Source organism: Nerophis lumbriciformis, linkage group LG14, assembly GCF_033978685.3.
Source record: "Nerophis lumbriciformis linkage group LG14, RoL_Nlum_v2.1, whole genome shotgun sequence".
NCBI classification, from domain to species: domain Eukaryota; kingdom Metazoa; phylum Chordata; class Actinopteri; order Syngnathiformes; family Syngnathidae; genus Nerophis; species Nerophis lumbriciformis.
The window spans coordinates 20,268,735-20,294,996 of NC_084561.2; the positions used below are offsets into that span (position 1 = coordinate 20,268,735).

At 38.0% G+C, this 26,262-nt stretch overlaps 1 protein-coding gene across 2 annotated transcripts in view; it reads right to left on the bottom strand.

The window, feature by feature from the left end:
- LOC133616787 (protein FAM163A-like) overlaps positions 1-25,040 on the bottom strand; it is a 55,775-nt gene extending 30,735 nt beyond the window's left edge. For both annotated transcript variants that reach the window (XM_061976390.2, XM_072914722.1), the window contains exon 1: positions 24,834-25,040. The gene's annotated coding sequence lies outside the window, so the exon portion shown is untranslated. The remainder of the gene's footprint in view (positions 1-24,833) is intronic.
- Positions 25,041-26,262: the final 1,222 nt, after the last annotated feature.

The following is a 26,262-nucleotide window of genomic DNA, read 5'->3' on the forward strand; positions in this document are numbered from 1 at the left end:
TAAAAGGTCCCATTGATAGAATTTGTCTTTTCTGACTTATAAATGTTATAGAGTTGGATACTCGTGTTAGGGTGACCGATTATGCAAAACAAACTTTCCGTACATATTGGTACCTGTTTTTGTGTATTTGGGATCTGCATATGTCCTGAAAATGTCAAATCAAACCATGGAGACATTACAGAGATATTTATAAAACAATATTGCCTTCCTTCATACTTTCTCCAAATGAAGCGTTTGGAATTTGCCCAATTTGAGACGTTTTTCCCAAGTGTGACGTCTGCTGATATATCCGTATACGGTAGAGATTAGGCCTGGGCGATATATCGACTTTAACGATATATTCAAGGTTTTTGTTGCGGACGATAAAAAATTATATATTTTTTCTCCTCTTGCTGCAGCATACTTTTTGTCCTTCAGGAGCTTGCTTAGCTTGCGCCGTCCCCTTACTTACTTAGCGGCTCACATAGTAAAACATGGCTAATGCTAACGTGAGCGAGATGTTTGTTCCAAAGAAAAGAAAAGTGTTTTGTTATTTTAAGAGAGAAGTATTACTTCCCAATGGAAGCTCTTAATTAAATTATTTGAAAATTAGTACAAATTATATCTGGTCTGAAAAGAACAACATTATACAAATTAGAATGTTGCTAAGAGTAAGATGCAGTGTCATTTCTATCTACTAGTTTTTGATCAAATAAAAAGAAAAGATTGTTTTGAAGTATCCCTGTAATTTGTATTCAATGGTTTCTTTAAAAAGTAGAGGTAAAAAAAATTATTTTATATATATATATATATATATATATATATATATATATATGTATGTGTGGGAAAAAAATCACAAGACTATTTCATCTCTACAGGCCTGTTTCATGAGGGGGGTACCCTCAATCATCAGGAGATTTTAATGGGAGCATTCGCATACCATGGTTTATATAGGGCACAGAGTGGGTGGGTACAGGCTGGCCTAGGGGCGTGGTGATTGGCTCATGTGTTACCTAGGAGGTGTTTCCGTCTATGGCGGCATGTTGTTACAATTTCGCTGCGCTTGTTGAGGGATGACAGGTCTGGACGGTAAATAATAAACAGTTTCTCTTTCAAGCATAGGTTGCATCTTTTATTACCACTATTGTAAGGTGTGCTGGATGCAAGAATTTGCCATGTTATTGAATATTCAACATTATTGTCTTTGAGGTCCCAAATGTGTTTGCTGAGTTCTGTGGTATTTCGCAGGTTTTTGTTCCTGAAAGAAGCCTTGTGATTGTTCCATCAGGTTTTGAATTCTCCCTCGGTTAATCCTACATATGTGTCGGATGTGTTAATGTCCTTGCGTATTACCTTAGATTGGTAGACAACTGATGTTTGTAAGCACCCCCCGTTGAGGGGGCAATCAGGTTTCTTTCGACAGTTACATCCTTTGTTGGTTTTGGAGTCGCTCTGTCTGGGGGTCGACGGCTCATTTGCAATTGTTTTGTTGTGGTTTGAGATGATTTGTCGTATATTGTTCATGCAGCTGTAGCTCAATTTAATGTTGTTCTTGTTGAATACTTTTCTTAGGGTGTTGTCTTTGGAAAAGTGTTTGTCAATCAGATTGAGGAATTTGTGTCCAATGTTCGTTACTTACAAACATCAGTTGTATACCAATCTAAGGTAATACGCAAGGACATTAACACATCCGACACATATGTAGGATTAACCGAGGGAGAATTCAAAACCAGATGGAACAATCACAAGGCTTCTTTCAGGAACAAAAACCTGCGAAATACCACAGAACTCAGCAAACACATTTGGGACCTCAAAGACAATAATGTTGAATATTCAATAACATGGCAAATTCTTGCATCCAGCACACCTTACAATAGTGGTAATAAAAGATGCAACCTATGCTTGAAAGAGAAACTGTTTATTATTTACCGTCCAGACCTGTCATCCCTCAACAAGCGCAGCAAAATTGTAACAACATGCCGCCATAGACGGAAACACCTCCTAGGTAACACATGAGCCAATCACCACGCCCCTAGGCCAGCCTGTACCCACCCACTCTGTGCCCTATATAAACCATGGTATGCGAATGCTCCCATTAAAATCTCCTGATGATTGAGGGTACCCCCCCTCATGAAACAGGCCTGTAAAGATGAAATAGTCTTGTGATTTTTTTCCCACACATACATATATTGCGCTCTACTACGGTATCGAGCACTATTTTTTGGATAACCTTATTAAGACATATATATATATATATATATATATATATATATATATATATATATATATATATATATATATATATATACACACAGGTATATATATATTAGGGATGTCCGATAATGGCTTTTTTGCCGATATCCGATATTCCGATATTGTCCAACTCTTAATTACCGATACCAACCGATACCGATATATACAGTCGTGGAATTAACACATTATTATGCCTAATTTGGACAACCAGGTATGGTGAAGATAAGGTCCTTTTTAAAAAAATTAATAAAATAAAATAAGATAAATTAAAAACATTTTCTTGAATAAAAAAGAAAGTAAAACAATATAAAAACAGTTACATAGAAACTAGTAATTAATGAAAATGAGTAAAATTAACTGTTAAAGGTTAGTACTATTAGTGGACCAGCAGCACGCACAATCATGCTTACGGACTATATACCTTGCAGACTGTATTGATCTATATTGATATATAATGTAGGAACCAGAATATTAATAACAGAAAGAAACAACCCTTTTGTGTGAATGACTGTAAATGGGGGAGGGAAGTTTTTTGGGTTGGTGCACTAATTGTAAGTGTATCTTGTGTTTTTTATGTTGATTTAATTAAAAAAAACAAAAAACGATACCGATAATAAAAAAATCGATACCGATAATTTCCAATATGACATTTTAAAACATTTATCGGCCGATAATATCGACAGGCCGATATTATCGGACATCTCTAATATATATATATATATATATATATATATATATATATATATATATATATATATATATAAATATAATTTTTTGTGAAAAAATGTGAGATTTTATTTTTAGGCCAAGATCTTTGCACGTGTCCGCTATTGCAGTCCAACGTTGTAGTCAAAAAGTTCCTTATTTTCCTCTATCCTCTTGTTGTGGGGCAGACTGGCTCGTACATGCGCATGCATACTCTGCTGTTACCAATTTTAATACATACTAGTGTATAGTTCTAACTTATATATTTCAGTAGTCTCGCTGTGTAAGCACTAAAAACTACAACATGGATGACGGGGAGAAGACGCAGTCGAAGTGGAAGGACGTAAATAAGACCTGCCACAAAACAGTGCATCCTTTAACATCCAGTCAGAGAGTGGCTTGAATAAGGTCAATAAAACATCATCCATGCAAAATTTGGACTAAAGAACTACCATTATATGCTATGTAGACCACAAGAAGTGTTTTAAATGTAGAAAAAAATCCCAAAATGATCCCTTTAAAACAATGCCAAAGTATCAAATCATAAAATGCATGCATTTTTGCGTAAGCTTGCACGTAGTTTTGGATCCTTTTTTCGCAGCAGTGACAGCACATCGAGGTGGATGTCCTTATTTGGACATTATATCTAGCACTCAACCAGAGGGAGAGGAAACACAAAAAAGGTAGAATAAAGTCTTATTTCTTATATAATCGATGACTTCAAGATGTATGTTAAAACAGTGTACATTTTTTAAAAGATAAATGCGACACTTTTTAAAGGGGAACTGCACAGTTTTTTGGAATTTTGTCTATTGTTCACAATCATTATGAAAGACAAAAACACACATCTTTTTTATTTTATTTTAAAGATGATTAAAAAAACGCTAGGAAGATGCGGCTGATTGGAGTCACCGTTGTAGCCTTCAAAGCCCTCTAAAACAATTTATACATTTGATGTCCCGCTTTCAAACTTGTCAAGTTCTTGATTCCATTGCTCCTTTTAAATCCAAAGGTGAGCCATGGTTAAATGACCTAACGAGAGAGGCCAGGCGTCAGTGCAGACAGGCAGGGCGTAAATGGAAGAAGGATAAGTTTCATGTTTTCTTATGCCATCATGAAAGACTTGTGGAAAGAACATTCTGAGGGCAGAAAACAACAAGCATTTTTCTGACATAATCACAAGTAATTTTATCAACCCACGTGTTTAATTCGAAACAATTGATTCTATTTTAAATGTTCCCCAGTCCACATGCTTTGAAGTTTCGCCAGGTCTGTGGAAAATGTATTGACTATTATATTGATAAGGTTGATACAATTAAGGCAAACATTTCTCTCCCATTTTTGGACCCTTCTATTCTTGTCACCTGGTCCATTCTTCCAACAGATTGAGCCGCTGTCCCTGTCCTCGCTCAACAAAATTGTATCACAGCTCAAACCTGCAGCATGTTTCACGGACTTAATGTCATCGCCCCCCCACGTCCAGGAAATAATTAACAGCAGCCTTGCTTCAGGGACTGTCCCAAATTATTTTAAGCAAGCTGTTGTGGAACCTCTGCTAAAGAAGCCAAACTTAGATCCCTCTATTTTATCAAATTGTAGACCCATTCCAAAGCTTCCTTTTATTTAAAAGATTTTAAAGAGAGCTTTTACACTTACAGTCCTATCTTGATTTGCACGCTATTCTTGATGTTTTTCATTTGGTTTTAAAGCCTTTCATAGCACCGAATTTGCACTTTCAAGGGTTTTTAACGACTTTCTAATATCCACTGATTCTGGCGATTCTGCAATTTTTTATTATTTTAGATCTAACTGCTGCATTTGACACAGTGGATCACACAACTCTCATCAGTCGCTGAGAACAGTGTTTTCTAACTACTAGTGTGCCGTGAGATACAGTCCAGTGTGCCGTGTGAGATTATCTAATTTCACCTATTTGGGTTAAAAATATTTTTTGCAAAACAGTAATTATAGTCTGCAAATGATGTGTTGTTGTTGAGTTTCCGTACTGTCTAGAGCTCGGCAGAGTAACTAGCCGGTAGCTAATTGCTTTGTAGATGTCGAAAACAGCGGGAGACAGCGTGCAGGTAAGAAGGTGTCTAATGCTTAAACCAAAAATAAACAAAAGGTGAGTGTCCCTAAGAAAAGGCATTGAAGCTTAGGGGAGACTATGCAGAATGAAACTAAAACTGAACTGGCTACACAGTAAACAAAAACAGAATGCTGGACGACAGCAAAGACTTACTGTGGAGCAAAGACTTACTGTGGAGCAAAGACGGCGTCCACAAAGTACATCCGAACATGACATGACAATCAACAATGTCCCCACAAAGAAGGATAAAAACAACTGAAATATTCTTGATTGCTAAAACAAAGTAGATGCGGGAAAATACATGAAACTGCTACAGGAAAATACCAAAAAATGAGAAATGGCCACCAAAATAGGGGCGCAAGACAAGAACTAAAACACTACACACAGGAGAACAGCAAAAAACTCAAAATAAGTCACGACGTGATGTGACAGGTCGTAACAGTACTACTACTTTGAGACAAGAGCTATAGTGATGCATGGTTGGTTATGGTTTAAAGTCATATCCAACAATTGCGACAACTACATTTTACTGTCAACTGAGTTTTGTTTTTTAATGATTTCTGCTGGTGGTGTGCCTCCGGATTTTTTCAACGCAAAAAATGTGCCTTGGCTCAAAAAAGGTTGAAAAACACTGGCTTAGAACAATGTGAGGGTTTAAAATGGTTCAGGTCATGTCTGACAAACAGAACTTTTAAGATCCAAATTGATGATTCGGCTTCAGCCTGTGCTCCCTTGTCCTGTGGTGTCCCTCAGGGTTCGATCCTAGGACCAATCCTGTTTTTAGTGTACATCCTGCCCATTCACAACACATTTAAAAAATATATAATATATCGTATCATCTTTATGCTGATGATATGCAAATTTGTGTTCCTTTGTAAAAGAAAGGTGACACGTTTAAAATAACTTTTAAATTGTCTTGAGGACATAAAAGCATGGTTGGCAGTAAACTTTCTAAACACTTTGCAAATTACCTAATAATACATCTGTTTAAACTGTAGTGTTTATATTGTTACTCTGCACTTCTGTTTAAAAATGTCCTAACTTGATTATTAAGTAATGTACAACTCTACCTCTGCCTACATGTTCAATATTGTATTGCAACTTTGTTTCTCAATACTTTATTTAGCTATTTTTGCTTTGTTTCGTCAATTTATCGTCAAGCAAATTTTGGTATCGGCCCAGGCCTACCAACAATACTCCATTTACATGTCGTGACCGAAAAATTAACCAAATATGAGTGATATTGTTATTATAAGCGCTAATGCAGACAGACTATTTTATTTGCGCATTGATAGCAGTGAGCTAATGCTAGCTGCCATTCTTGACACACTAAGCCGGCGGCTGCTTTTACTTTGTCTTAAACTTGCTAAAAGTAAATTCTAGATTATAATTCATGCATCTCTCACCTGGTAGTAGACACATGTGGCCATGGACCGACAGGCTAGTCGACTTTGACATCCAGATGTCAAAAAAGACACTAGTTGCAGTAACTTCTTTTTAACCCTTCAAGAGGATTGTGATTAATTCTTCATCTAAACAGAATTATCTGAGTGTCCCACCGGTCGGCATCCCAGTGAGAGTGGAAATTGTACAATAAATGTTTGTTTTATTATGGTTAGTTTGTATGTTTAGCACTTAGCAATGCTGCTGATGCTACAGTGTCACAATGAAGCTGCATCCGTTTAGCACTCGACTTCTAAAACCTATTGCTCATCCTCTTTGTATTCAGGCTCAAAAATACAAGGTTCTGGATCATAATTTTCTCCAAGGTAATTATTGTTGGGTCTCACAAAGTCTGCTTGATTAGCATTGTTGTTGATGGGGAAGGGATCTTTGGTTCCTAGGGCAACGTCACACAATCACGCGACTGGCTTCCTCATTATCTGTCAGAATAATTGTATCTAAGTTATCACAAAACTTTGTGTTTCAATGAGTTCCTGGCGAGCAGACAAAAGCTGTCTTTGATCTTACCAAGCAGAAGGCTTGTAAAACTCCACTGCGTAGGATGGGAAGCGACATAAAGGTGTCGGTTTCTTTGATGTATTGTAATCCACAGGAAGATTTTGTCTTGACCCGAGATCTACAAAGCGGAGAGGAAGCAGGACCTGATCCCCCTCCAGGCACCTTTTCTTTGAACTGTTTTGTGACCAAAGGCAGCGGCTGTTTACGACCCCCGCCCCTTTAGAAACAGCTGTTGCCATGTAATCAGGGAAAGTCCAAATAAAAGAGGAGGCGTACAATCTTTCGTCAGAGCGTGGTGGGAGACTGTACAACAGTACAGCCCAGACGTTTCTCCTCAATTGAGCTAAATTGAATTATGTCTCTGTTTAATTCCTTGCTTCTTTGTCTGTTTAATAGATGTCATCAGTGTTTGAACCTGACATTATCTCTCAAAATGGCTCGGGAATCTCTGTGAGATTGATACTATTTTGATCATATCTATTTATTTGCAATCTTTGGATATCCTTTGGTGTCATAAATCATATATATATATATATATATATTAGGGATGTCCCGATCCGATATTTGGATCGGATCGGCTGCCGATATTTGCCAAAAATTGCGTATCGGCAAGGCATGGGAAAATGCCGATCCAGATCCAGTTTAAAAAAAAAACCCGGTCCGTGTTTCCAACGCACCTATTTAAATAATACATTCCACTTTTCTGCTGCTCCGTAATTTCTGTTCCGCATTTTCCAGCACACCTTCAACACATCCACAATTCTCACTCAGTTGCTTTTAGCTGCTGGCATTACACGACAGGCTCTTCTCACTCTTTCCTGTGTCTCCCTCTCACAGACAGCGAACGCACCTTCTTACATACGTCACATACTGTCACGTCATACGTCACATACGTATACGTCCTCTCCCAGCAGAGAGCGAGGTAGCGGCATGGCTAACGTTAGCTGTGATGCTAGCGCAGCTGCTAAGGTGCGCGCCTGCTCAAGCGTCCTCTGCGCAAGGCAAATCTATGCCACGCACAAAATCAAATAAAAAAATAAGCGCATAACAATTTTCGACACACGGACACGACAGAGACAACAGTTTTCGTCATCATTGTTCAAATATTGTGACGTCTGTCGAGACGCTTATCTCCATTCGGTGCCACACGCCCAGACTCCACACCATCAAAATAGTATATATCTGTATCCTGAATCAATTTAAGTGGACCCCGTCTTAAACAAGTTGAAAAACTTATTCGGGTGTTACCATTTAGTGGTCAATTGTACGGAATATGTACTTCACTGTGCAACCTACTAATAAAAGTCTCAATCAATCAATCAAAACACATAGAATCATCATACTGCTGTGATTATATGCATCAAGTGTTCATTCAAGGCTAAGGCAAAATATCGAGATATATATTGTGTATCGCAATATGGCCTTAAAATATCGCAATATTAAAAAAAGGCCATATCGCCCAGCCTAGTTCAATGATGCCATTTCTGTTTGTCATGTATAATTTTGTCTATTTTGTGTTTATCCTTCAATAAACAGGTCAGTTTCTTGTTACCAACCATTGTGTATTATTCAAACTCCCCTAATTCAGCTGGCTAGTTGTTATCAAGAGTACTAAAACCCTTTTCAACATGATTCTGACAACTAAGTAGGCTAAATAACTTTAAACTTTAATACATGCTCGGATAGGACAGTATCGGTCAGTATCGGTCAGTATCGGTCAGTATCGGTATCAGATCGGAAATGCAAAAACAATATCGGTATCGGATCGGAAGTGCAAAAACCTGGATCGGGACATCCCTAATATATATATATATATATATATATATATATACATATATACATATATATACACACACATATATATATATATATATATATATATATATATATATATATATATATATATATATATATATATATATACATATATATATATATATATATACATATATATATACATATATATATATATATACATATATATATACATATATATATACATATATATATATATATACATATATATATACATATACATATATATATATATATATATATATATATATATATATATATATATATATATATGATAATAGCTTCAATAGAGAGGCAACGTGTCTATCCAATCTACTGGTACTTTAAAAACGCTGGCTCACCAGATACTACAGTAGGATTTGGTATACTGACAAAAGTATTAAGACACCCAGACCTGCAAACCGTCGTTGAAGTCAGAGTTCTTACATTCAACTCACCAAAGGCATTCTCTGTTAGGCTGACAAACACCAAAGAAAGCCAATTCAAGTACTCTTGCTCCTCAACAATTACCGTAAATTTTACCACTATATTTTAGGGTAAAAAATCTTGTTCCATATTATAGCCGGACCAGAATATAAGCCGCAGATATATACGTTGCAAAATGAGTTATTTACACAGAAATATTTTTTTTATGTTTATCCACATACCTTAATCGTTTCCAAACAGTGTATGTAACACGGCAGTATAATGGCTGATCGAACAAAACAGAAGTCATCATCATGGACCAACTAGCTTCAGAAGCTAGCTCTCTAATCAGCTAAACAGACTCATTAACTCCACGGGGACATGTTGGTGAATTTACAGAGGAATATGTGAAAACAGTTGGGTTTTTTTTAAACCCTTATTTTCAAGGTGTGGCGGTAATAAAAATGTTGTGGCGGCGCGCCACATTCAATTACATTAAGGGGAAACCCTGAATGATGCGTCATTTATTTCAACGTGATCGCGACTAGGCTTACGAAAACTGACAAAAAAAACATCTACATGCATCGACGACTGCAGTGCGATTGCTCCTCAACAATTATATTTAATAACCATAGAAACCAATAGCAAGAGTCCAAAATAATCCAAAAAGTTACTTAGTGTGATTGCGATTGGGCTGACGAAAACTTACAACTACAGGACATGGAGGTTGGGTTAATTTCTCAGCAGTTCAAAGCAAATATTCAGTGAGGACATGGTTGGCAGGAGGAAGTGACATTAACCATGCACACTGCTGTGCGTCACGCGGTTTTATGAGGTTTGCAGAGGTCTCAACCGCAACTCTTTAGCACATACTGAAACAGCAGCGCAGCATCATTGAACCCAGAATAGTGACTCTGGCAATTATTGTACTTCCTTTCTGCTGGTCAGCACCATAGCCTCATAAAAGCAAATGAAATGTTCCAGCTTCTTTCTTTGAGGGAGTAATGTACAACCGCAATCATTTCATTAGCATACATTTGCATGGGCGTTTGGTGTGTGACAGTGAAGCAGATGGCAGCAAAGCAGACTGTTGAGGGGCCTTTATCGGACAGTAGCATGAAATGAAACCTTGGTTAGAGAAGAAGTATTTTTCTGCAAGCATCTTCTCCCACTCCATCTACTGCCAGGGTACAAATACACTAAAATTATTCAACGCTATAAAGAACAAATTCCAAACATAAATCATAAAGCATATAATAAAATGTCAGTAAAGCTTTTTATTCTATTCTAACCTAATCCTAGATCAGAGGTCAGCAACCCAAAATGTTGAAAGAGCCATATTCGACCAAAAAAAAAAAAAATAAATCTGTCTGGAGCCGCAAAAAATGTAAAGCCTTATATAAGTGTTAAAATGATGTAAGTGTCTATATTAGCTATATTAGCCTTCTATCAAAATGACTATGTGTCGCAGGCTGATGCAAATATTCGTTGACAGAAATGTTGAAATGTAATATTTATTCTACACATTTTTACAACATTGGAAAACATTACTAAAACGGAGGCTTTTCAGAGGGTGTGATAACTCCTGGAAATTACTGGCTTAGAATGGCCTAAGGTAAAGATGTGTGTGCTCAAGTTGAAGGAAACTACAAATAAAATGACCTCAAATATACCGTATTTTTCGGAGTATAAGTCGCTCCGGAGTATAAATCGCACCGGCCGAAAATGCATAATAAAGAAGGAAAAAAACATATATAAGTCGCACTGGAGTATAAGTCGCATTTTTTGGGAAAATGTATTTGATAAAACCCAACACCAAGAATAGACATTTGAAAGGCAATTTAAAACAAATAAAGAATAGTGAACAACAGGCTGAATAAGTGTACGTTATATGACGCATAATTAACCAACTGAGAACATGCCTGGTATGTTAACGTAACATATTATGGTAAGAGTCATTCAAATAACTATAACATACAGAACATGCTATACGTTTACCAAACAATCTGTCACTCCTAATTGCTAAATTCGATGAGATCTTATACGTCTAATCCAGGGGTCGGCAACCTTTACCAGTCAAAGAGCCATTTTGACCAGTTTCACAAATTAAAGAAAACAATGGGAGCCACAAAATTATTTTGAAATTTAAAATGAAATAACACTGCATACAAAGTTTTTTTTCTTGCTTTGTGCTATGTATAAACCAAGAGTCTCAGACACGCGGCCCACACCTTAATATGAAAATTGAATGTTAGTGCAGCCCGCGGGTTTTATATGAATGGCACGTGACAGCGTCATACTTGTCAACCCTCCCGATTTTTCCGGCAGACTATGATTGTCAAGACAACTGTTCTCTCGAACTTGCCGTGATGGTACAGCATTTAGCGCCCACTTAAATCAGCGTGCCGGCCCAGCCACACGTTGTATGGGGCTTCTGCTTGCACACGTAAGTGACAGCAAGGCATACTTGGTCAACAACCACACAGGTTACACTGACGGTGGCTGTATAAAAAACTTTAACACTCTTACTAATAATGCGCCACACTGTGAACCCACATCAAACAAGAATGACAAACACATTTCGGGAGAACATCCGCACCGTAACACAACATAAACACAACAGAACAAATACCCAGAATCCCATGCAGCCCTAACGCTTCACCACAACCGATGCACAGAGGGGGGGTTGATGTGTGAGAGAGCAGGGTTGGGGTGGGGGCGGGGTTTGTGGTAGCAGGGTATGCGGCTGAGCCGCATCAGACTGATCAAAGAGCCGCATGTGGCTCCGGAGCCGCGGGTTGCCGACCCCTGGTCTAGTCTCTTACGTGAATGAGCTAAATAATATTATTTGATATTTTACGGTAATGTGTTAATAATTTCACACATAAGTCGCTCCTGAGTATAAGTCGCACCCCCGGCCAAACTATGAAAAAAAACTGTGACTTATAGTCCGAAAAATATGGTACCTAAAATACGAGGCATAATGATGCATTGTGTACATACAGCTAGCATAAATAGCATGTTAGCATCGATTAGCTTGCAGTCATGCAGTGACCAAATATGTCTGATTAGCACTCCACACAAGTAAATAACATCAACAAAGCTCACTTTTGTGGATTCACACACAGCATAAAACATTTGATGGACAAATAGAGACAAAGAAGGAGTGGCATAAAACGCGTCTTTCTGTGGCAGCATCAAGGAAAGTTGTACATGTAAACAAACTATGGTGTGTTCAAGGACTTCCGAAATTAGGACAAAATGGCGCGCGCCAAATACTCATCAGTGAAGCATGTTTTGTCACGGTCTGCGTGTGCTCTGCTGATTATGCCTCCAAGAGCGCACCTGCGCACGCCACTCCGGCTGCAGCAGGCAGCCGCAATCAATCTGCAATCCGCACACCTGTCGCTGATGAGCTCCCTGGGATTCTTAAGACAGTGCAAACCTGCGTTCCGGGCCAGAACGTAGCTACCTGTCCTGTACAGTGCGCCTCTCTATCGCCCCCGACTTCCTGCCTGCTCACGGACCTCCGAGCTTGTCTTGTTCCCCCCCTGGACTTCCTCACCTCTCGCTCAACACACCTGGTAACACTCTTTAATTCCTACACATAGTCGCACACCATACACACTCTTGGAAACAGTGGGATTTCTAACAATTAGGATGGTTTATGTCATGTTTGTCCTCCTACAGAAACCATTCTAAAACAAAACTTTTTTTTTTTTTCCTCATCTTTTTCCATTTTCATACATTTTTGAAAAAGCTCCAGGGAGATACTAGGGCAGCGCTAAAGAGCCGCTTGTGGCTCGAAAGCCGTGCGTTGCCGACCCCCATCCTGGATTATGGCAGGCTTTATGTAATATATAAAATCGTAAGTTGTTCTGTACGTGCAACAAGAAAAGCCCAGTGTGTTTAATACCTTTTAATTTAAAATGTAAAATCGTTAAAATTAAGCCAAAAATTTAATTATTTCATGATCCCCTTTACTTTGAAAAGTATGGAAATATATTTTGGTATTGGTACCAAAATATCGGGACAACCCTCGTTACGCCTATCGTCCAATACTACAACCATTTCCAAATGAGCATCCTCTTGTCAGCACCAATATTGCTCAACATGTTTTATTCATGTCAAAATATACAGTAGGTTTCATCACTTGGTGACTCGTTTCCCATGACGATGAGGAGGCTGATGAGGAGGTTGCCAATTAGTATCAAAAGATGTGCTCACTGTTTATAAGCTTCCAGCAAATCTTGCATAAGACAGCGATCACAAGTTTAGGGCTGAATTCCTAACGATGGAAAATAAAATTAAGTTAGGGAAGATATTTTATGTATTACAAAATGGAACGAGACTCAACCGTCAATCCATTCAATCTTTAAAGTGTTTTCCTTTCTATTCCCATATGGCTCAGATTACAGCGAGTGTGTTTCGTGACTGAGGTTCCAAGGGAAACGTCTGGCTTGTTGTACCCAAAGGCGAGGAGTAAATATTTGATGCATTTGTTTTATCCATGACGTTTGCGCGTATTTGCCTGAATTACTTGCATTTTTAAAATGTATATTATCTTAGCACTGGGGAGTCTAAAGTGCAGCCTGGGGGCTGTTTGAAGCCTGCAGCTCATTTTGGCATTGGCCGGTGGTAATCTGAAGATACAATTCAACACAGTCATAATTACAAATAAAGTTGAAGAACGTTACAAGATTCCTAACCATTTTTTTGGAAATTTACTACAAAGCTGAGCTGTAGTGTTTTTCTTTGAACATACATTTTAATAGTGTTAAATATCGTTAGGGGGTGCTTTTCACTTCTGATACAATACCGATATTGGAGCCCTGAGTATTGGTCGATAACGAGCATCAAATCACAGTTAGATGATCCTTTTGTAGTGTGGAATGTTAGAAACGCCTTGATGCTTTTTAAAGTGGAGCAATAATGTTTCTGGCGACACCTAGTGGTCACAATAATTCATTAAAATAAGCTAATGGCGCTGTAAATTGAATGATGCAGACACGTTTGTTACCAAATACTTGATAATACGTGTTTGCCTTGGAGACTTCGTACCTGTTATTAATATGCAACCATAATTATTTGACACTTGTGATACAAATGCTGTTTTAGACTGCAATATTGTTCAGTAATGACTTTTCTGAGTGCGTAGTACAGAACTACGACCAACTGGATGACGAACTCCTCGCTGTCTCCGTTTGGTGTCTTCACCTTGGCTCTCGTGTTCTTGTGCACGGCCTCTAAGGTTAGGGGGGACCATTGTGCCTCTGTTTATTGAGTCAAAAACTTTTTTGAAGTCAACGAAACAAGACGACTGCTGCAAGATTGTTCTTTGCATCCTCAACAATATGGGATACAGTGGTACTTCCCTTTCTGAAGATGTTTTGGTTGTCCCTCAGATGAGGATCAATGGCATGGCAACACGAATCCGGTTTAGTATCATGCGGTTGTTGATCTTCGCTGTAACACAGGTCAGGCTAAAACCACGATAGTTTTTTTCGGCTGAGACAGATCTCCAGACTTTGGCACTGGAATGATGTTGGAGAGGGACCATATATCGAGCTTGATGTTTTCTATCAGATCATGTTGGAGATCTCCAATACCATGTCACCAAGGTCACAGTTCCTTTGCTACTTCACATAAATATAGCTATGTATTGAATTTTTATTTTATAATTGCTCATCATACTCACTAACGCGGCTTTAGCTAGTAAGTAAAAGACTATATCAAGGCAGCAACTAACAGACTTAACTACAAATTTACTTTCAAAATGTACATGGCGAGTACTGTCCTATTTCTTTGGGCGTGTTTTCCACCACAAAGTTATGACCCTCTCTTTTGAGGCGTAGGAGCAAGGCAAAGGGGGTAGGGTTGAGAGAGAGAGAGATCTGGTATTCAGCCTAAGTGTGATACAGAAGCCTGGTGCATTGAAGCTTCTAAATGTGAGCTCCAAAGGCCTTCAGCAATGCCAAAAGTCCTTTCTCTTACTGACCTCATCCTCACCCTCACTTGGACTTCAAATCAACGCTCACATCCACAGAATGCTGATAATATTCTTGAGTATGAGGGGATGCTCAATGCAAAATGGAACACAAAGCTATGTATGGGTCAACACAATGCCAAAATCAATGCGCGCTGACTCAATTTGCAATCGTGTAGAGACGTTCTGATCAGGGTTTTATGCTACCAATTCTTACCCATTTTAAAATGTATTCATGGTAAATGTTATTGACAGTTTAACAATATCAACATATTTCAATAAGTTCCTTATTCTCTTTTTGAACATACAATTGTTTGAGCGAAATAGCACTGTGACAATGCTGACACACCAACAGTCCTATTATCCTCTCTCTAAACCTTATTAATCTACTTGGTAATTTCCTCTTAATAACTGCTTACTTTCTGCTGTAACGTGGTTCCATCAATACTTCTTAAACTTTACTAAGCACCTTTTTTTTGGTGTTGTTTCAAGCGAGCTTAGCAGTTCGCTTAGATATTAACATGCCTACTCTTGGCTCGCTCTCGGTGTGTAACATATTTGGCCTCATCCTCCAGTGATAATGAAACTTAACACACAAAGAAATTGAGTTTATTTGACCAAATAGAGGATATTGTTATTAACTTAGGGAAACAGCTACACACTGTGTATGTGGATACATAATTAGCTGCTGCACTGCAAAAACCTGAAATCTAAGTAAGATTAAATATCTCAAATAAGGGTGATATTTGCTTATTTTCTGTCTGATAAGATAATTCTTCTCACTAAGCAGAAATTTATGTTAGAGTGTTTTACTTGTTTGAAGGATTTTGGTCCTTAATTATCTCAATAAGATATTACAGCTTTTTGCTGAGATTTTATGACCTATATTGAGCAAAACATGCTTGAAACTAGAATATTAACTGTTGCAAAGCCGTGTCATCAACAGTCACAAGTATAAAACTACTTTTTTAAAGTAATAATTTCTTATTTCAAGCATGAGAAAAATACAATCATGACTGACACAATTGTGTCTCATAATTAAAACGGATGACGGCCAAATGAACTTTGTTGTTTTATTTTCAATGAAACAAAAGAAAATACGTACTCATATAGTAGTACAGTTGGCACAATAAACTGACAGTTAATATTTAAACATTTAATATGTGACATTTCTAACAATTTTGAACATAAATAGTTCATGCACATTCAGATAAATTCTTCAAAATTACAATTAAAAATGTTTTGGCCGGAGGCCAGGCTGTATATATGTGCACTAATTGACTGAAAGAGCACGCACTTGGCACGATGATGTCATGTTATCGATGGAAAAATGCATTTTTAGACAATATGATTTGCCTGAGCGGCTCGGAGACCCCGAGAGTAACAAGCAGTTGCCTTTCCATTAAGAACGATAAATTAGTTTTTAGTATAAGTTTGCTGGTTTCAACAAATGTAATGCTGAGCGCATATCATTATGTCAAGATAATGGCACTAGCATTTACTTAATTTAAGAATATTTTTCAACATATTGAGCAAAAAGGTCTCTTTTTTTTTCTACCAAGAAAAGTGCACTTGTTATTAGTGAGAATATACTTATTTTAAGGTATTTTTGGGTTCATTAAGGTTAGCTAATTTTACTTGTTTTGAAAAGTCTTGACAAGCCAAATTTTATTGTTCTATTGGCAGATAATTGTGCTTAGTTCAAATAAAATACCCCTCATTTTTGTATTTTTTTTTCTTGTTTTTGAACACTGACTTTTTGCAGTGTGGCTTGTCAGCCGGGAGATTAAAAATAAATACAGCATCAGCAAGAAGGGATCTGCGTTTGTGATCGACTTTAAACGGCAATGGCGATTACACACTTTCCCCCGAAAATCGTCTGATACTGATCAGTGCCACTAGATGGCAGCAGGTACATAATTAACCTGTTGTCATTCCATCCATCCATCCATTTTCTATCGCTTGTCCCTTTAGGGGTCGCGGGGGTGTTGGAGCCTATCTCAGCTGCATTCGGGCGGACAAGTCGCCACCTCATCACAGGGTACAACAAAATAAGTTGCTTTCTCATGTAAAATGTGAGCCTCGGCTCAATAAAGGTTGTGAAACATTGATCTGCACTATGACTGTTCAGTGGTATTACACATGTGGCTGCACACTACAAGAATTGTGGTATAACTGCTCAGGGTCACGAGTGAGCTGGAGCTTATCCCAGCTGACTTTGTATATTCAAGATCAAGGTAAGGCTGTCTGAGTGAAGCCACAACAAGACACTGGAGTTTAGCTTCCTGTCCTCCAGCTGCAGTGTGGTTTGGAACATGACACATTTATTGTGCGACTACAGCAGTTGACGTGCAGCCGCGTGGCAAGAAAACACAGATCTAGCAACCCTGAAGGCTCCTCAATAATTTACGTTGCACTTCTCCAGCTCGTTTTAGACCCGCTCACCTAAACTTTAAACACACACGTGCACACAACAAACATCGCATCTGTGTGAATTGACAACCGATGACAGTACTGCCATGCAAACAAATGACTATAGTATTGAGATATTGATATATAGTGTATTATTTGCTTTGCTTTGCCATACAAAGCACGAGCATCCGTTACTAAGGAGAGAAGGACTCGTGCTAACAACAATGGTCTCGTTTTCCATATACTTGTCATGGCCTTCAACAAATACATTTAAATTGTCGATTCGCCCTCGCTCAAACACATTCAATTAATAAATCAAGCAATCAAAGTTTATTTGTATAGCCCTTAATTACGAGTGCCTCTAAGGGCTGCACAAACCACAAGGGCATCCCCTGATCTGAACCCACATCAGAGTAAGGAAAAACTCAAAAAACCCAAAATGGGATAAAAGAAGAAATCTTGGGAAGGGGCCACAGATGTGGGGACCCCCCCCACTTCTGGATGACCGGCTGCAATGGACACCAAGTGGGTACAGTTATTAAATTATACATGATAATGTGAGAGTCTAGTCCACAGTACCACATTATGATGGTACTGTTTATGAATGTAGCTTGCCATTACAACTCCGTCCCAAAGGGGGTTGTATGCATGCATTGTAACGCCGCATTGACCGGCCTCAAATACACCTGGGAACCCATGTTGTAAAACTTGTGTGGATTTCCTACTAAAAAATGGTGTACTTTCTAGTGTTGTCCCAATATCAATATTTTGGTACCAGTACCAAAATGTATTTCGATACTTCTCAAAAATAAAGGGGACCACAAAAATGTCATTATTGGCTTTATTTTAACAGAAAATTATGATACATTAAACCTATGTTTCTTATTGCGATCAAAGAACAATTGTGGCATTAAATAACATTGAACATACGAGACAACTTCTCTTTTAGTAGCAAGTAAGAACCAGAGCTACAAAGGCTCCTATTTTGGCTGCTGACATATGCAGTAACATATTGTCATTTCTGTCAAAATTATGAGGGACAAGAAGTAGAAAATGGATGGATGGATTATTAATTTACTTGTTTATATACTGTTAATATATTGTTATTTTCTGTTTTAACATGTTCTATCTACACTTCTGTTAAAATGTAATAAGCACTTATTCTTCTGTTGTTTGGATACTTTACGTAAGTTTTGGGTGATACTACAAATTTTGGTATTGATGCAATACCAAATAGTTACAGGGTCATACACATACTTGCCAACCCTCCCGATTTTCCCGGGAGACTCCCGAATTTCAGTGCCCCTTCCGAAAATCTCCCGGGGCAACCATCCTCCCGAATTTCTCCTGATTTCCACCCAGACAACAATATTGGGGGCGTGCCTTAAAGGCACTGCTTTTTTCGTGCCGGCCCAGTCACATGATACACACACCCAGTCCACACACACACAAGTGAATGCAAGTCATACTTGGTCAACAGTCATACAGGTCACACTGAGGGTGGCCGTATAAAGAACTTTAACACTGTTACAAATATGCGCCACACTGAACGCACACCAAACAAGAATGACAAACACATTTCGGGAGAACATCCGCACCGTAACACAACATAAACACAACAGAACAAATACCCATAAACCCTTGCAACACTAACTCTTCCGGGACGCTACAATATACACCTCCCGCTACCCCCTAACCCCCCACCACAACCCCGACCCCCCAACCCCGCCCACCTCAACCTCTCTTCCCCCCGTCTCCCGAATTCGGAGGTCTCAAGGTTGGCAAGTATGGTCATACATTGGTCATAATTCAAGTTATCCTGTGTCCAGGGACATACAGTATTTTCTGAGTTTATACACAATTAAAAAATGACCAAATATTTTTTGATGATAAATAAAATATCGATGTAATCATTGTCGTATCAACTATCTACAGCTTTTGTACTTGGTATCATTACAGTGCATAGTTGTATAGCTCCACCCATTTGTTTAAATTCAGGAGTGCTAGTTTGCTGTTAGCGGTTAGCTACGGTGTGTAGTGAAGCATGTTTAGCTATACCTCATCCTGCAGTGATAATTTGTCAGAACTGTAGTTTATCCGTCGCCATGGAGGCGTGGACCTGTGATTTAGAAGTAGCAAAAACACTCTGGACGGACGTCAGCTCTTAGCTCGCTATGTTTTACGTTTCAATGTTTAGAGATTTAGTTTTATTGTTATTTTTTAAGCCAACATATGTTCATTCTTCCTCTGTCTCCACACTGTTTCCGCTTGCAAGTGTTATGCGCGTGTGTTGATTTGCGACATGTGCCTCAGCTCATACTAGTAGCAATGTGAACACGCCGCGCCATCATGTCCATGGAAAAAAAGGACCGGTGTTTTTCAATGACAGTATAGTACTTTTTAATTCATTATGACCAAAGTACTTATTAGTACTGGTATACTGTACAACCCCAGGATGCTCAAATCCAGAAATCTATAGCAACGTTCAGTAGTGCCTCAATTTAAAAGGTAACTGCACTTTTTGGGGGAATTTCGCCTATCGTTCACAATCATTATGAAAGACATGACAACGGATGTATTTTTTTTAATGCATTCTAACTTGTAAATAAACAAGGAACTTATTGACTACAGTGCGGACTACAACTGCGAACTCGCACTAAGCACTCTGGGTACAACTTTACCATATATGGAGATATCCGCTGACGAGATAGGACAGAATATTTCACACAACAGAACAAATTTCAAACGGCTCGTTTGGAGGGAGTATGAAGGAAGGCAAAATGATTCTCTATACCGGTATATCTCTGCAATGCCTCCATGGTTTGATAATAGGGCCCCTTAGGAGTGTTTTGAGATAAGAACTGTCTCTCAGCTAATTATTATGATTTAAAGTGCAAACAAAAATTAGAGTTACAAGCATATGGAGCTAAGACACTGCCAGTAAGATTTGGTATCGAATTTTTTTTTTGACATTGTAGAAAAAATTGTATTGGCAGCAAAACAAGTTTTGGCAACAAATAAATACAAAATTTGAAAAAATACAATATTTTTGGTGGATATTTTCTTGAATTATGACATGTTTTCGATGCCAAATTCATATTTTTGCACACTTTTGTTTTTGTGTGTTTCAAAGGTTTTTGTGATCAACTTTTTTTCCGCATTCGCTTCTCTTTTTTACGGTTTAGTTGATTTTTTTTACGATTTCAAACTAACGGCAGTGATTTGACATGGGGTCGGGTGCCTGTGGGCGGAGCTTACAACAAGTTTAACCGGGAGCAGGTAAAACCCCGTAGAAGAAGACCGGAGGGCCAAGGGGCTCTAAATCGAGTTTAAGTGTTTGTCTCGATATAGCCGTGTTGGCGAAACTCCGTATGGAGCAATACGTTGTTACATTTCCACGAGGAGGGAAAAGAGCGACTTTAAAATGTAAAAATATCGCTGTATTTATTCATTTAAAACATTTAACAACAGACATGTAAAGCTTGGTGTGAGATGAGTAATCTAAATTTGTGTTAAAATACGAGACTTCAACAATCGTAATGTTGAGCAACCTCTGGTGGTTCTTCCTCTTGTTCCCTCAAGAGAGAGCCTCATATCCTTTCTTTACCATGAATTGATTTACGTGGACCCAGACTTAAACAAGTTGGAAAACTTATTCGGGTGTTACCATTAGTGGTCAATTGTACGGAATATGTACTGAATTGTGCAATCTACTAATGAAAGTTTCAATCAATCAATCAATCCAGGCTGTGTAGAAAACTTCATGCACAGGTTTTTTTCAGCATTTGGAAGTAAAGCCTTACATCTGATCTATCTTTATTTCTATGTTTAGACCTAAATAGGTGGACTCATGTCTTATTGTGTGTCGTATTGTATTCTATTGTCAAGTATTATTTTCACTTGTATAAATTAATAAACAATGTGCTGAAACTACCGCTATTGTGATTCATTTCCTGCCTTAATTGCAAATAATACAAAATAAGGAAATACATTCAGCTATCCTAAATGATATTCCACATAATATTCACATGCATATTTGAAAGTACAACCTACAACATATTTTTAAAACATCAACTGCTATAATGTAGAGCTGAGAGATTATTCAAAATTAATTAAAGAAATAGGTTGAACTTTTAGAGAAGACGTTTCTATTAACAATTACATTAAAACATCTTCAAAAAATAATATATCGGAGAGTACTTTGTGATGTTGCTGTACGTAAAGAAGACCTCTGCCTTTCTGAATAATCATCTGGACTTCCTTCACAGGCGTGTTTCTGAGAGGACATCCAACTACAGTACATCATCGTCAATTGAGCAAAGCTGATGGTTGACTGCCCTGTTACATTTGATTAAAAAAATAAAAAACAATCTTAGAATGAAACTTCTATAAACTGTACCACAACTAACATTTAAAAATAATTGCTTTAAAGTCATTTTGCTTGCTTTGTAAAGAGAGTCATGCCTCCCCTCGTTAAGAATAACAATAAATTAAAGCATAATACATTACAAATTTACAATAAATAAAGATATTCTAACAACCTCTTAGCGCTGAAATCTACTGCATATATAAAACCAATTTTGAAAGTAACGAAGTTGACCACTCTGCTTCCCGAATTAGGTAAGTACCGTATTTTTCGGACTATAAATCGCAGTTTTTTTTCATAGTTTCATAGGTTGCGACTTATACTCAGGAGCGACTTATGTGTGAAATTATTAACACATTACCGTAAAATATCAAATAGTATTATTTAGCTCATTCACGTAAGAAACTAGACGTATAAGATTGAATCGGATTTAGCGATTAGGAGTGACAGATTGTTTGGTAAACATATAGCATGTTCTATATGTTATAGTTATTTGAATGACTCTTACCATAATATGTTACGTTAACATACCAGGCACATTCTCAGTTGGTTATTTATGCCTCATATAACGTACACTTATTCAGCCTGTTGTTCACTATTCTTTATTTATTTCAAATTGCCTTTCAAATGTCTATTCTTGGTGTTGGGTTTTATCAAATCAATTTCCCTCAAAAATGCGACTTATATATGTTTTTTTCCTTCTTTATTATGCATTTTCGGCCGGTGCGACTTATACTCCAGAGCGACTTATACTCCGAAAAATGCGGTAGTCAAAACGTAATAAAAGTAGAGTAGCTCACTATATTATATTTAAATATACACATTTTCTCTCTGAGCAGAAGATAATCTGCCAACAGCAACACACACAAGCCTACTCAAGAAAAATGTAAACAACTAATTTTGCTTCATAATTTTATAATTTGAAGCTTTTTAAACTTGATTTAGACGCCCCTATGTCCGCCCATCTTCTTCTATGGAATTTTACCTGCAAGATTAATTCTAGTCAAATTGTTGTAAACCCCGTCCACAGTGAAAAGAAACAAAACTGAAAAGTAAAGAAATGAAACCGTAAAAAAGAAAAGCGAATGTAGAAAAAAAAGGTTGATCATAAAAACCTTCGAAACACAAAAACAAGAGTACAAAATTATAAACATGGGCATCGAAAACATTTCCACCAAAAAATAGTTTTTTTTTAGTGTTTGTATTTATTTGTTGCCAATACAACTTTTTCTACAATGTCATTTTTTTTCCCATACCAAATCTTACTGCCAGTATTTTGGCTGCAAACAAGCATCCCCGCCATTAGTTGCTGATGACGAAGGTGCTGAAAGGAGATATCGTAAAAGTCCACTCTTCAAGGTAAATAAATGCTGTACATTATTTGTTACATTACTTCATAAAACTATGTAACTAGGGCTGCAACTAACGATTAATTTGATAATCGATTAATCTGTCGATTATTACTTCGATTAATAATCGGATAAAAGAGAAACTACATTTCTATCCTTTCCGGTATTTTATTGAAAAAAAACAGCATACTGGCACCATGTTCTGGACATTGGGGGTGCAGCATACACCAATAATAAACACAGAAATGTAACTCATCAGATCAGAACTGAATCAGATATTGTACACGTTTCTGTTGTGAATAATAAAGGTTTCATTTTAGGCTGCCTCTAAATAATAGCATGAAATATTCCAGCACCTTGATAACGTTTAGTTATATTAAAGCGTCACTCAAATCTAAATATATTTATATAGCTTTAATCGGGCCCGGCTACATTAATCCATTATGAAACCAACCTGAGATATTCCTGTCCGTTACGATTATTTCGAAATTGGTAACCTTGCGTTTTCTCTCTCAAAACGGAGTCAAATATGCCGGAGACACATTATCAGCCCCGCGTTGCAACAAAGGCATAACGTTAACGCTACTCACAAAAAAGCTGAACTCATGAATGCCTGTTGCCACTATGGACTTAAAAAGTTACGTACTGTGAGTTCTTCCCTTCATTCATGGCTCCAACATGTTTCCTTTTCAGGTGCCATTTTGCAGGAAACTGTCTTCTTTGAAGTCTTTAAAGTAAAGTGTTCCCACACTTTTGACAACTTAGGTCGTACACTTTTCTCCATTGAAGCAATAACCTCAAGATGTTTTTCCGCTGAACTATCCGTACTGTTTTCCTGCTGCATTTTTCGAATGTTTCCAGCAAAAAAGACGGCGTCGTCACGTGAGCTGCACATGACACATCATTGGCTAGCTTACCTCCACCTCATGAGACGTCGCCTCAGCACCGCCCTGGCGCTGTTTTGTACTGTTTTTGTACTTATTTTGATTATTGTTTCTCAGCTGTTTGTAAATGTTGCCGTTTATAAATAAAGGTTCATAAAAAAAAAATTAAAAAAAAAAAACATTTTAAAAAAGCCTCTGTGCTTTCGCATAGCATAGTTCCAACGAATCGATCACTAAATTAATTGAAAACTATTTTGTAATCGATTTTAATCGAGTAGTTGTTGCAGCCCTATATGTAACGTTGCAAACATGCCATCAATGAGTGTTTGGCTTGAAAGAGGTCAGTATGAATGTGTAATCTAATTGGTAGCCACCCTTTGGCGGACCAAATGAAATGACACGACGAGCCAAATTTGGCCTGCGGGCCTTACTTTGGGCATCCCTTCACTAGACACTTCATTAGGTACACAAACCCATTGTAATCCAGTGCAAGAGAACAGTTTGGCTTTAAGAAAAAGTAAGAGGGACAAAATGCAAACCACCATGTAAGAATCATAACAAATGTAGGCACATGTTCATATGCATCACAACAAATAAGCGATGTAGCGTTTTAGAGGAACAAACATACCTGAGTTGGTTACATGACGCGCTGATCTCGGTCAGGTTGCAACAAACCGGCACGGAGCAGACAAGCGAAACAAATATAATGCGCTCCGAAAAGCGAACTAAAGGTCAGGGCTGGCAGGAAATAAAGAATCAAACATGGCCACGGCGCACTGACGAGAGGAGAGAACCAAGTGGAGGAGACGAGGATTCAACATGCGCGCTTTTTACGCACACTTCTTCCGACTCCCGAGAGGATGAAGAAGCTTGGAAAAAAAAAAAAACATGAAAGCAACGTCGAAGGCGGCGAAGCGGAGAGACGAGGGGAGGGGTGGGTGGGAGGTCCACCCCAAATATCGATCTAATCGATACCAAGGGCCGTGGGAGCAGTATCGGACTGATACTAGTGTATATTTTAGAAACAGTTCCTTTTTGTGGTATTGTTCAAAATAGGGCCGTCGAATTTAGCACGTTAATAATCTCATAAATATGGAAGTACAATTGTCTCACATCAACTTATATACATCAAAATGATAACACATCAGTGACGTGCGGTACGTGAGGTTGATGGCTGGTGAGGCACTGACTTCATCACAGTCAGATTTACAAACATATGAACCCTAAAGAGTATCTTATTCACCATTTGATTGGCAGCAGTTAACGGGTTATGTTTAAAAGCTCATACCAGCATTCTTCCCTGCTTGGCACTCAGCATCAAGGGTTGGAATTGGGGGTTAAATCACCAAAAATGATTCCCGGGCACGGCGCCGCTGCTGCCCACTGCTCCTCTCACCTCCCAGGGGGTGAGGATGGGTCAAATGCAGAGGACACATTTCACCACACCTAATGTGTGTGTGTGACAATCATTGGTACTTTAACTTAACACATACAAACTGTAGCACACAAAAAAGCACATTTAATAAAAAAAACGTTATTATGGTCTTACCTTTACTTATAAATTAAGTCCATGCGCAGCTCCTTTTGAACAAAAGCATTGATAACTTGTTTATAGAAGTCTTCCTTATCATTCTTCAGTTTTAAAAGTCTCTCTGTCTCGATGGAGATCTTCCTCTAAGTATTACCTCCCGCTTCGATTGAAAGTCCAGTTTAGAAAACTGTTTTATTTTAGATATGTAATCCTCCATGTTAAAAGTCCAGGCAAGAGGGAAAAATTAACGATCGCTGCTAACTGTTGCTGCTTGTTGTCACTTCTTCTGCAACCGAGTAGTCGCAAGAATGATCTCTGGGATCACTAGCGCCCTCTACCACCAGGAGGCGGGATTACTGTGAGCGTCACACAGTGCGTCTTCGCAGCCGTTTTATGATTGCTCAGCACAAGAAATACGTTACACACATACAGTTGTTGACAAAATACACTGTACATTATATACCTCAGCTAACTAAACTATGGAAATGTATAATATAATTCATACAGCAATACGGTCTCACTGCAC